The following is a 14,435-nucleotide window of genomic DNA, read 5'->3' on the forward strand; positions in this document are numbered from 1 at the left end:
ATAATCCGTCAATCTCCACCTTAAAAAATATCCATTGACGGCCTCCACAGCCTTCTGTGGCAATGAATTCCACAGAGTCACCACCCTCTGACTAAAGACATTCCTCCTCATCACCTTTCTAAGTGTACGCCCTTTTATTCTGAGGCTCTTGCCTCTGGTCCCAGACTCTCCCCTTGGTGGAAACATCCTCACCACATCCACTCTTATCCAGGCCCTTAACCATTCGGTAAATTTCAATTACCGAGTTTCTCCCTAAACTCCATCCTTCTAAACTCCAGCGAGTACAGGCCCATTGCCGTTAAGTAAGTAAGTAAGTTTAAGTAAGTAAGTACGTTTATTGGCCAAGTATTCACATACAAGGAATTTGCCTTGGTGCTCCGCCCACAAGTAACAACATGACATACAGCGACAGTTACGAATGTTAAAAGCTCATCATACGCTAACCTGTATTCTTCTTCTTCGGAAAGCAAGGCTGAGAATTAGAAAATCATGACATTGATAGTCTTCACACTGTGTTTTTGATTTTCTGTTTTTGGATTGAATTCTGTTTTTAATTTGTGTCTCTGTGATGTCTTTTTTACCTGTTCTATTCCGATTATATGTTTTTATTCCGATTACTATGTAAGGTGTCCTTGAGATGTTTGAAAGGCGCCCATTAAATAAAATTTATTATTATTATTATTAATGTATGTCAGGGAGTATAGGATTCATAGCTTTACAGGATTTGGGAGAAATTAGCTTACAGGTAGTAGCGTTTTAGATGAGCATTAGTTGACAGTGGGTGCGGGGTGAGTTGTCAGGAAGGAGAGCATTGGAATGTATTCTAATTAAAACTTCAAAATTAAACTTGTATTGATTCAATATACTGTATAGAGTCATCGAGTGATACAGTGTGGAAACAGTCCCTTCTATCCAACTTGTTCCGGCTACCCTAATTCCACCTGCCCGTATTTGGTCCATAACCCTCCAAACCTGTTGTATCCAAGTACCTACCTAACTGTTGGGATAGTCCCTGCCTCAACTACCTCCTCTGGCAGCTTGTTCAATACACCTACCAGCCTTTGTGTGAAAAAGTTACTCCTCAGATTCCTATTAAATCTTTTCCCCTGCACCTATGTCATCTGGTCCTCAATTCACTCTCTCTGGACAAGAGACTCTGTGCATCTACATGATCTACAGTATTCCTCCCATGATTTTACACACCTCCATAAGATCATCCCTCATCCTACTGCGCGCCAAGGAATAGAGTCCCTAACCTACCCAACCTCTCCCTATAGCTCAGACCCTCTTAGCCCTGGTAACATCTTTGTAAATCTTCAATTCCAGCTTGACAACATCTTTCCTATAACATGATGCCCAGAACTGAACACAATACTCTAAATGCGGCCTCACCAACGTCTTGTACGACTGCAACATGACCTACCAACTTCCGTACTCAATTCTTCGATGCTAATATAACTATTTTTTTTAATGTATAATAGCTCAGAAAAAGATAAACAAATAAGGAACAAAACTTTGTCTCTATTACTTCCCCCTCACATCCCTCCTCCCCATCCCCCAGCAACCACTAAAAAGTTCAAGCCAAAGCCAATATTATCCAAAGGAATAGTTTCTGGCAATATGTTCAGGTTGACTGCTGATCAATGCAGTGGACTGTGTAAACTCTTGTACTGTAACCTTTGGACTGCCGAATAGCATAGTGTCCGAACGCATACGCCCGTACCACGTGCTCTGATGAATGAGTTTGCACTGTTGTCTATTATTTTACAGGAGGCCTGTAAAATAAATCCGAGATGTCGCTGCTTGTAACAGCGCCACCCCGTGGTAAAGTAACTCATCTCTAAATCTCTATAAAATAGATGAGTTTCAAACCTGCATGAATCATGAAAAAAAAGGGAAATACTTTCAATTACAATTAGATTGTATATTGTATTGTATTGTATTGTATTTTAATGACCACACAGCCAGGCTGGTGGAATTTGTTATCAGTACAGCTCGGTACAGGTTCCAACATTTCATCAAACATTAAACATATAACATAGATATACATACAGACAGACACATTACATAATACATAAGGGCCATGCTTATTCTTATTCCTCACCGTACAGAGTTTAAAATGTTAATTGCAGTGGGAATGAAACTGTTTTTGAAGCGGTTTGTTTTGGAGGCAATTGTCCTGTAACGCCTCCCAGAGGGCAGTAGCTGAAAGGCATAGTGTGCAGGGTGAGTGGGATCAGAGATGATCTTGTGTAGTGTCCGTTTGTGGTAAAGTGATTCAAGGGATGGTAGGGGTAAGCCAATAATTTTGGATGCTCTATTGATGATGCGCTGTAATATCCTTTCATTTTATACCAGCTTATATTATATATTTTTTTATTTTTGTAAACAATCCAAATCCCTAATGCTTTTATTACCTTACTGGATATAATGTCATGTAAATAGCCCTTGTTCACATGTGGAATGATATTGAATAACAGGAACCTACTCTACTTGTCCAACTTGTCTTTATTCAATTTAACTTTTAATTTAGAGATACAACAAGGAAACAGGCCCTTCGGCCCACCGAGTCCACGCCGACCAGCGATCCCTGCATACTAACACTATCCTGCACACACTAGGGACAATTTACAATTATACCAAGCCAATTATCCTACAAACCTGTACGTCTTTGGAATGTGGGAGGAAACCGGAGATCCCGGAAAAAAACCCACGCAGGTCATGGGCAGAACGTACAAACACTGTACAGACATGCACCAATAGTCAGGATTGAACCCGGGTCTCTGGCGCTGTAAGGCAACAACTCTACCGCTGCACCACCAATGCTGCAAACACATGAATCCAACACAAAGCATCAATAGTTCACAGTGTGGGCCAATTGTACTTTTTTGGATGAAGGGGCAACTTCATGAATGGTTTGTCTTCCCAGTCAGGCACTATTCCCATCCAGAGTCACTGTATGATCTTTCTTTAGGCCTCTGATTTTCAATAACATGCTGACCTTTGCTGAATCTCCATGACCAAGAGATACCCAGATCCACCACTGCATTCATTTCTCAAGCCATCAATTGTGTCTGTTTTGTCACAATGCTTGTTAAACATCCTGTATTTTCCTCTCGTTAGACTTTATCATCTTTCCCACAAGCACCATCATTCTTGTGAATTGGAGTCATAAAGTGTCATCCAGCATGGAAACAGGCCCTTTGGCCCAACTTGCCCATGCAGTCCAAGATGCCCCATCTACAGGCAATGTTTATAAAAATGATTTCTATAGACTTGAAAGGGGTTTTAGTTGTTGAGAATTCTCACCACACACATTTAATGATGTGAACATTGAAAATCAAAACAAAATCTGTAGATGCTTAAATTTTGAAATAAAATCAGAAATCCCAGAAACAAACAGAAGATCAGGCAACACCTGTGGAGAGGAAAACAGTTAATAAATATTTCAGACTGAAGAAACAAAAGCTTGATGTACTCTGCATAATCTTAAATTGAAAGAAATACCAAATGCTATGCTGATGCCACTATGAATTTATAAATTGATGAAGAGTCTTTAACTTGAAATGCTTATTCCATTTCTCTTTTCTGACCTGCCAAATGTTTTTAGGCACAGTGGTGGAGCTACTGCCTCACAGCGCCAGAGATCCGTGTTTGATCCTGACCTCGGGTGCAGTCTGTGCGGGTGTGCATGTTTTCCCTGTGCCCATGTGGGTTTCCTCCTAGTGCTATGGTTTCCCCCCACATCCCAAAAACATGCGGGTTTTGTAGGTGAATTGGCCTCTATAAAAAGTGCCCCTAGTGTGTAGGGAGTGGATGCGAAAGTGGGTAATATATAACTAGTGTGAACGGGTGATCGATGGTTGGCATGGGCTCGATGGGCTGAATGGCTGTATCTCTAAACACTGTGTGTTTTTATATAAGGGCATAAAGCTTGATTAATTGTGAATAATTTTGAATGGAAGGAAACATTAGGTGAAACATTATGATGCCATTACTGAGTTTATGAATTCACATAAAATCTATAAATTGAATGTGTTTTGCATAATGTAATAAAAGGAATCCAAAGTGTTTCACTGAGATTTGTCATACACAGATGTATAGCTTTTTACCTTTTGTTTATTGCTTGTTCTGTATTGCCTGGTTATTTTTTTTACCATTTACGATATTGAAGGTTAAATAAAATTATTTTGAAATAATTCAGTAGACAATAGACAATAGGTGCAGGAGTATGCCATTCGGCCCTTCAAGCTAGCACCGCCATTCACCAAAGAATTCTGGGGATCATGGCTGATCATCCACAATCAGTACCCCGTTCCTGCCCTCTCCCCATATCCCTTGACTCTGCTATTTTTAAGAGCTCTATCTAACTCTCTTGACAGCATCCAGGGAATTGGCCTCCACTGCATTCTGAGGCAGAAAATTCCACACAGAATTGCTCTGAGCTAAGTTGTCATGAATACTCTTTCAGTATTATGGATTTAAAAAAGTAATTGGTCCTTGGGATCGATCTATGTTATTTTCAAATTAAATTATGTCATTAGCAAAGGTTAAGGGGTATTACATTTTTGGCAACATGTTTCCTGCATGAATCCAGGTCGACTTGATAGAAACTCAAACACAAGGGTAGTGAATCATGGTAATAAACATGACTGAGGCAAATATATATTTCCCTGGAGTCCAACATTTATGACCTGGAATTAATTGGTTGGCTGCCATCTGCAAAGCCAACCCCTTTAAGTTCCCACAAAGGACTCTATTGAATTTAAGTATGCTAATTTGGATGCAATAGTGCTTCACAGGAAGGATTTTAAAATCCTTTCCTAATTTATTCAAAGGTCTCCTTGAAATTGCTGAAGAAAATTAACCGGATTAACACCCAATGCACAATATTTGATGAACCGTTTCAGACTAAACATTCCTTGGCAAATTTGCTTAGAACATTGGCTATTTCTCACCTGCGAATCTGACACAATTCTACTCAGGGTAACAACTTTACTCAAACTGGTCACTGTGGATAAGATGTAATTATTCTCTTCAGGAATAAAACAGATCCTCTATTTGGCCATGAAAGTGCTTGATAAACTTCGGTTTTCTATTTTTATTTTATTGTCATTAATTAGACAAACATGTCATTGCTTACAAAGGATTCTGGGGAAAGTTATGTTTCCCACAACACTTTCATTCAAAGATCTTAGAGCTCTAAGATCTTTGCTTTCATTTAAGCTATTTGCGTAACGATTTTGAATCCCTATGACGACGTCTTATTTGTTGTGGGGACTGGGGAACCCACCATAGATTTGTAACATCATCCACAGCAGAAACTACCCCATTCACTAAAGGACAATGGATGTTCTTTTGGGAGATAGATGGTTGAAAGGGGTTCTTAAGACTGTAGAAATGGCATATTTTCAATCTTAGAACAATCCCATGGAAACTGTATTAGAAAACTGGGTTAGCATTTCCTAGCTTAATTTGCAGCTTTCTGTCATGTTCCTGTCAGAGTTATGGAGGGAGCATCTTTGAAGGCCAATGCTTCCTTGACCTTTCCACAAAATGTGGAAATAAAAGATGTTCCACTAATTGGGTCCTTGCCAATATTAACAACAGATACATTGCCAAAAAGAGATTATCTGGTATTTCATGTCCTTGGAAATTGTAGAATCTGGCTCCATGTAACTTGGTGTTTGTATGTGAATCCATAATAGTGACACTGTTTTAAAGTAACCTATTAGTTGCAAATTTTGCAACTTCTTCATAGGATCTTTGAACGTGCATAGATGATTCACATGGATGTTGCCAGGACTTAAGGGCCTGACCTATAGGGAGAAGTTGGGCAGGCTAGGGCTTGATTCCTTTGAACACAGAGGGTTGAGGGGTGATCTTATTGGGTATAAGATTATAAGGGGAACAGATGGGGTAAAAGCATTTACCCAGAGTAGGAGAATCAAGAACCAGATTTAAGATGTAAGGTGAGAGGGGAAAGATTTAATTGGAACCTGACGATGGTGGATATATGGAACCAGTTGCCAGAGGAGGTAGTTGAGGTAGGACAGGTACTATAACTTCGTAATGTCATTTGGACAGGTTCATTGGACAGGTTCAAAAAGCATGTTCCATGGAAAAGGAGCTGGGTTCCACCAAGTCCATCACAGGTAATGACCTCCCACCACAGCACTGCCTCCAAAAATATCAAAGACCCACATCACCGTGACTACACTCTCATTCCACTGCTACCTACTGGGTCCTGGATCGACTGGGCTTAGATTCGCTGGAATTTCGAAAAATGCGAGGGGATCTTATAGAAACATATACAATTCTTAAGGGATTGGACAGGCTAGATGCAGGAAAAATGTTCCCCATGTTGGGGTGTCCAGAACCAGGGGTCATAGTTTAAGAATAAGGGGTAGGCCATTTAGGACTGAGATGAGGAAAAACGTTTTCAGCCAGAGAGTTGTGAATCTGTGGAATTCTCTGCCACAGTAGGCAGTGGAGGCCAATTCACTGGATGTATTCAAGAGAGAGTTAAATGTAGCTCTTAGGGCTAATGGAATCAAGGGATATGGGGAGAAAGCAGGGACAGGGTACTGATTCTGGATGATCAACCCTGATCACAGTGAATGGCGGTTCTGACTTGAAGGACCGAATGGCCTACTCCTGCACCTATTTTCTATGTTTCTACTATCAGGAAGAAGGTATAGGAGTCCAAAAATCGGGAACGCCGGGTTGAAGAATAGCTTCTTGAACAGAACATGATGAACTATGGATTGTCTTTGGTTGTACTAAGGACTTCAGGCTTTTCTTCACACTAGTGTTGGGGTTATTTACTGAATTCTTCTTTATTATATATTATCTATGTGTGTGACCTTTCTGTCCTTGGCCTCCTCCATTGTCGGAGTGAGGCCAGTGCAAATGGAAGGAACAGCACTTCATATTTCGCTTGGGTAGTTTACACCCCAGTGGTATGGACATTGACTTCTCTAATTTCAGATAGCCCCTGCTTTCTCCCTCCTTCCCCTCCCCCTTCCCAGTTTTCCTATGTCCTACTGTCTCCGCCCACTTTGTATCTATTACCCGCGCCCCCCGACATCAGTCTGAAGAAGGGTGTCGACCCAAAACGCCACCCATTCCTTCTCTCCAGAGATGCTGCATCACCTTACTCCAGCATTTTGTGTCTACCTAAGATCTTGTTGTTCCGTTTTCAGTACATTAAACAATTATCCAGTCCTGATTCTTGAGAGGTCGTGAGGGTGCTCCGCTTTTCTCCCACACTCCAAAGATGTGCAATTTTTTTGGTTAATTTGGCTTCAGTAAAATTGTAAATTATTTCTAGATTGTAGGACAGTGTTAGTGCACGGGGATCGCTGGTCGTCGCAAACTCTGTGGGCCGAAGTGCCTGTTTCCGCGCTGTATCTCTAAACTAAACTAAACTAAACTAAAAAGGTCCAATGGACAGCAGATTTTGTATCAACAGGCTGCAAATTTCTGCCTCTCAGTTTCTGAAACCAAGTAAGTGTAACTTGCCATCTGTGGATTTGGATTCCTGTAAGTAACATCTCTCTGACAGTGCCCTCTGTAGGTTGGTGAGAGGCTGGCGTCCACAGCTGCTTCTGTCCATCCACTTGTTGGTGCTGGTACATGTGTTAGTCCTGTTGCTGGTGCTGCTGCTGATGATGTAACTCTTGAAGGACTTGCCATCTGCAGTCCCTACAGATGGCAAGTGGTAGAGTCATACAGCTCTAAAACAGGCCCTTCGGCCCAACTCCTCCATGACAATCTTTTTCTTTTGCTACTCTTGCTGTTGATGATGGTGTTAGTTAAGGCTGTTCCCGAACATGTTTCTGGTCATAGTCATTGAGACATACGACATGAACACCAGGCCTATCAACCCACACAACCATCAAGCACCCATTTATACAAATCTTGCACTAATTTATTTGTTCCCACATTCTGAGCAATTTGTCCCAGTTTCTACCACTGCATTTGTCTACACACTAGGGGGAGCTAACAGTGGCTGATTAACTTACCAAACTGCATGTCCTTTGGGACATGGGCGGAAACTGTGGCAACTGGAAGAAGCACACACAGTCACAGGGGAATATGCAAGCTTCACACAGACAGCAACTAAGATCAGGACTGAACGGGGGTTGCTTGAGCTGTAAGGCAGCAGCTACGTGATCTATGCAACAGTGCCCGGAAGGATGGTATATAATTGATTTGGTGGTTTCATTGCAGTAATTCAAAATTCATATTAAAATGATCGGAGACACTATGAATTGAATACTTTATTATCACATGTGACGTCACAGTGAAATTTTTTGCTTGAGTACCCAAGGTATGCAAATAGTTGCCACATAAAGGGCGCTGACAAAATTTCCCGCGCCAAGCCCTCCTTTGTTCTCCCCCCCCCCCTCCCCCATGCTAAGTCCTCCTTTATTCTGAAACACAGTGTAATACATTCACTTTAATTATAAGCTGGCAATGAACATTCAAAATCAACGTATTTGTTTAAAAAAACACAAATTACCGTAGTAGGAGGGAAGAGAACTTTTAGTTTAGTTTAGTTTGGAGATACAGCGAGAAAACTGTTCCTTCGGCCTACCAAGTCCACTCCAACCAGCGATCCCCGTACACTAGAACTATCCTATACACTAGAGACAATTTACAATTTTTACCAAAGCCAATTAACCTCCAAACCTGTACGTCTTTGGAATGTGGAAAAAACTGGAGCACCCGGAGAAAACCCGCGTGGTCACAGAAAGTACATACAAACTCGGTAAAGACAGCACCCGTAGTCAGGAACGAACCTGTGTCTCTGGCACTGCAAGGCACCGACCCTAAGGTCATCCTTCTCGGCCCCACGGACTCAATCAAAATGATAGCAGGCAGCCTTGGAAGCCTTACCCCACTACTCAAACCTCACGTCAAAAACCTCTGCGTGATATTTGACTCAGCACTGAAATTTGACAAACAAGTCAATGCTGTGGTAAAAGCTAACTTCTTTCAGCTTCGGACGATAGCTAAAATAAAACAATTCCTCCACTTTGATGACCTCGAAAAGATCATCCACACATTTATCTCCTCCCGCCTAGATTACTACAACTCTCTTTACACTGGCTTCAGCCAATCCGCCCTGTCCAGCCTGCAACTGGTCCAAAACGCCGCAGCAAGACTCCTGACGGGCACCCGAAAAAGGGACCACATCACCCCGATCCTGGCCTCCCTCCACTGGCTCCCTGTGCGGTTCCGTATACATTTCAAGACCCTCGTCTATGTCTACAAAGCCCTCAATGGGCTTGCCCCCTCCTACATTAAAAGTCTTCTCACCCACCACTCCACCTCCAGGTCCCTCAGATCGGCCGGCTTGGGGCTGCTGAATATCCCGCGGTCTAGGCATAAGCTTAGGGGCGACCGCGCCTTTGCGGTTGCAGCTCCTAGACTGTGGAACAGCATCCCCCTTCCCACCAGAACTGCCCCCTCCATCGACTCCTTTAAGTCAAGACTAAAAACTTATCTATACTCCCAAGCCTTTCCTGACGTCCACGAAGCGAGGGCTATATGTATATATGTATGTAGTTTGTTTGTTTATACTATTCTTAAAACAAATGTAAAGCACTTTGGCCAACGAGAGTTGTTTTTTAAATGTGCTATATAAATAAATGTGACTTGACTAAAGCTGCAACCTCACGTGCTGCCTAAGGTATGCCTACTTCTTCAAAGCAGGCATACCTTGAGATCTCCTACTCTACGATTCTTCCTCTCTTCTGTGAGACCCTCCCTCACTGTTCCCCATCTGTGAGTCCTGCTGCTCCACTGCTTTATGACCATGTTATCAATCCCCTCTCTCCTGTATCCACCTGTTACTTGCCAGGCTTTGTCTGCCCCTCTTCTCTTCCTGCTTTCTTTCCAAGCCCCTTTCCCCCACCCCTCTCATCAATCTCGACCTGAAATGTCCCTTATCCATGTTTCCCAGATACTGCGTGACCCACTGAGTTACTCCAGCACTTTGCGTCTTATTTTTGTAAACCAGCATCTGTAGTTCCTTGTTTCGACTTATTTGTTAACCTCTATTTCACCAAGTTTATCGTTAAGCTCTTACGTGAGACAATATTTTAAGAATGTACTATTTTAATGTTCCTGTTACAATCGATGTGATGCTATGTATACAGTTTAGTTTATTGTCACGTGTACCGAGGTACAGTGATAAGCTTTTGTTGTGCGCTATCCAGTCAGCGGAAAGACAATACATGGTTACAATCAAGCCATTTATAGTGTATGAATACGTGATAAAGGAATAAAGTTAGTAGTGTTGCAGTAGGAAGAGAGATTTAAGAGTGCTGAGCGATTGCAATATGTGATTGTAGATCTTCTTCTCTGGTTAGCACGCAAATAGTCGCCTGGGTTGGGCGCCATCGTCAGGGTGACCTGAATGTAATTTCAAGCTTGGTGCAAGATACCACAAACTAAAGGGCCTGTCCCACTTACGTGTCCTTGGCACGCAAATTACGTGACCTCGTGGTCACGTTGAGGCGCACGGGCATCGTATGGCCGCGAGGGGCCGGTCCCACGGAGAAGCGCGGAGAGGCATGTAGTTGTGCGCGACATCGCGCGGGGCTCTGAAATTTTTGTAGTGAACGAAATCTTCGCGCGCCAACGGCCTGTTGCGGAACTGGTGGCCAAAGTGGGACAGGCCCAAGACCCTGGCGCGACGCAACGTCTCACCTTCAACAGCAGCAGAAGCAGGCAAACGATCGCCGAACTCGGCCTGAGGCTCACGGCCGTTATGGATCCGGATCCGCCCCCACTTCTACTCTCAGAGCGGGGTCAAGAAAATTGAAGATAGACACAAAATGCAGCAGTAACTCAGCGGGACCGGCAGCAGCTCTGGATAGAAGCAATGGGTGACGTTTCGGGTCAAGACCCTTCTTTTCAGACTGAAGAAGAGTCTCGACACGAAACATCACCCATTGTTTCTCTCCAGCGATGCTGCCGGTCCCGCTGAGTTACTCCAGCTTTGTGTCCATCTTCAAATGCGGTCATGCGCTCCAGACGGCTGTGCTTACGCATGTAATCGCACCCGATCTTCGCGGGACCATCTCGGCTCAACGCGACCACGAGGTCGCGTAATTTGCGTGCCCTAAGTGGGACAGGCCCTTAAAGTACATACCTACCACAATTACAAAGAATACACTGCCCCAACCCTTTCTATCACAATCACCTGCATACATTCCCATTTCCTTCTCTTTAACTTAACTTTAGTCAGCTTGTAGTCCAAGGCAACACAGCATAAAGAGAATAAAGAGGACCCATGTGCTGATCCATCAGGGCACTAAAGTGCATATCGGATTACTGAGGTGACCTCCATAGTAACTAAACACAAGTATATGAATTGAGGTCAGGTCGGGGGAGATCCCCCCCGTCACGGGTACCATGTAATCCCGTGCTACCTGCTCCATGGTCGGATAGTCGGCGACTAAACCGTCTCCCCCACTTGGTTTGCCAGGTGGGGAGGGGGCTGTAGACCCCCAGCAGGACCAAAAACAAGACCTGTCAAAGGGCAGATGAGCTTCTAGCAAGCCAACGGCCATCCACACTTCAGTAGAAGTTGCGATCACTGTCGTACATACTGTAGCATTGTAAGAAGTGAAGAAAAACATGAAATGTAATTCTTCCCTCTCCTTGCTTCTCAAAAGAGAAGTTGTTAATAATAATAATAATAGTAAACATAAATTGAGGCAGGTAAGAAGACATGTTTTCATCCTATTTAACTAGTGTTAAGGGCCTGTCCGACTTACGCAATTATTTTCAGCAACTTGCCGGCACCCGTCATAGTTGCAGCAGGTCGCCGAAAATGTTCAAAATGTTGAAAATCCAGCGGCGACCAGAAAAAGGTACGACTCTTTGGGCGACCACTCACGACCAAACAGGCATCACCCCGCTACATGTCATGGAAAAAATCGCGTATGTGAGACAGGGCCTTTAGTCTATCTCAGTTTCCTGGGGTTTCTAGAAAATCTGGGGAACCTTAAACCCCTGTCTCACAGTGCGAGTCGACCCACGAGTGACCCCGAGTTTAAAATAAATTAAACTCATGGTAATCACGTACAATTAACATAGCGGAAAAGTCGGAACTCGTGGATGCAACTTAGCGACTCGTGGCGCTAACGGCAGGTACCCGGGAAACTTGTTAACTCTTGAACATTTTTAAGCATGTTTAAAGATTTCCACGAGTCAAATTTACTCTTAAAGTTAAAATTTGAAACATTTAAACTCGTTGTAATGGGGCTTTTTCACGGGGCGAGTTGACGCAAGATGTCACCAGAGTGAAGTGGTCGTGGTCCAGCACGAGTTTTGCACGATATAACGGGGGGTAGATAAAGAGTTCCCACGGTACTCGGCATTTCTGTTATTTGTGCGAGTGACTTGTCCGTCTCCCGAGCTTTCCCGTTAATCTTGAATGAACATCGTGAATTGTAGTGTTGTTAATCACGTGGCACAAATGATGTTACTTTGTTTTCACACAATATATTGGGTTTTTTCACACACTATATTCCTCCCTTGGTTGAATTGGCTCATTTGGAGACATGCCTATACTAAGTATTTTCGAGTACAGGATGGTGGTTATTTTCATTGACGAGCTGTATGCAGCAGCCCACCATGTGCATCGAGAACGCTTGCGTGAAGGCAGAAGGGTGAGATTAATTAAAAAGAGAATTAAGAGGAAGTCTCACTGGGTAAAGCCCATCTTTCAACGGAGACCTCAATTTGGACAATATGATCAGCTGCTTAATGTGCTGTGCGAAGAGGATAAAAGTGCATTCACAAACTTTGTCAGAATTTCACCCGAGCTCTTTAATGAGCTGAAGAATAATCTGTTTTTTTTTAGACAAATGTTGTTTGGTGTGATGCACCTTCCCTCAATATGTGCAAGAAGTCGTCTTTTTATTTTGTCAAATAGGAATAAAGACTTTGTCTCACATTGACCGTGATGGTTGTCTTATTTTATTATCTACTGAGAGGTGAAACTTTCAAACGTTTAACAAGTCAGTAGACAGACAATAAATAGTAACAATCGAGCCATAAATGGTGTATACATGGTGAAGGGAACAACGCTGTGTGCAAGATAATGTTTAAAATCATGCGAGGAATCGATCGGGTAGATGCACAGTCTCTTGCCCAGAGTAGGCGAATCCAGGACCAGATTACATAGGTTTAAGGTGAAGGGGAAATGATTTAATATGGATCTGATTAAATACTGTCAGTAGTAAACCCGATCAAAAACAACATCAGGACGTCTATTAAACACCAGAGATCCCAGTAAACACCCAGCCGAGACTTATTACAGGTCTAGTGGAAAGACACAAAGCGCTGGAGCAACTCAGCGGGTCAGCCAGCATCGCTAGACAGCATGGATAGATGATGTTTCGGGTCGGGACTCTTCTTCAGCGCTGAGTTACTCCTGCATATTGTATCTTTCCAATGCAGATTAGCGTCTGCGATTCTTTGCTCCTGCATTACGGGGTCTATCTCGATTCCCTATAAAGTCTAAAACCCATCCTCCAGAGTTCTCAGCCCATGGCGCCCATAAACAAGCCCTTAACTCCACACTGGGGACAGAGGCTGAGAGGTGTACAAAACCATGAGACGAACAGGCAGGGAAATAGACAGAGTCCAGGGTAATATATGTCCTTTGCCCACAGAGGGGATTCAAGGACCAGAGGGCATAGGTTCAAGGTGAGGGGGGAAGATCTAATAGGAATCTGAGTGAGGGGTAACATTTTCGCACAAAGGGTGGTGGGTGTATGGAACAAGCTGCCAGAGGAGGTAGTTGAGGCTGGATCCATCCCTACATTTAAGAAACATTTAGACAGGTACATGGATAAGACAGGTTGGGAGGGATATGGACCAGACGCAGGCAGATGGGACTAGTTTCGATGGGACATTTTGGCCGGTATGGGCAAGTTGAGCCGAAGGGCCGGTTTCCACACTGTAACTCGATAAAGCCAGTGAGTATACGATCTAAGATAGTCCGAGGGTCTCGAATGAGGTAGGTAGTAGTTCAGGAATGCTCTGTGGTTGGTGTTAGGATGGTTCAGTTACATAAGTGCACAAATGTAGGCACCGTTTTCGCAGTGGAAGCTCCGAGACTGTGCAGCGGGCGATTGTCGTGTTGGCTGGGACTCCTGTTATCCATGCAGGGGATTGACCTCAGTCTGAAGAAGGCTCTCGACCCGAAATGCCACCCGTTCCTTCTCTCCAGAGTTGCTGCCTGTCCGGCTGAGTTGCTCCAAGCAACTGGTGTCTATCTTCAAAGGACTGACCACCGGGCTGGATGTCGGGGCTGGCGTGTTGCGTTTCACAGACCGAACTGTCCAATTAATGGTAACAGATGGGCACTGAGGGAAGTCCCCCCCCCCCCCTCTGTTTATCTGCCC

This window comes from Amblyraja radiata, chromosome 7, assembly GCF_010909765.2.
Source record: "Amblyraja radiata isolate CabotCenter1 chromosome 7, sAmbRad1.1.pri, whole genome shotgun sequence".
Classification (NCBI taxonomy): Eukaryota; Metazoa; Chordata; class Chondrichthyes; order Rajiformes; family Rajidae; genus Amblyraja; species Amblyraja radiata.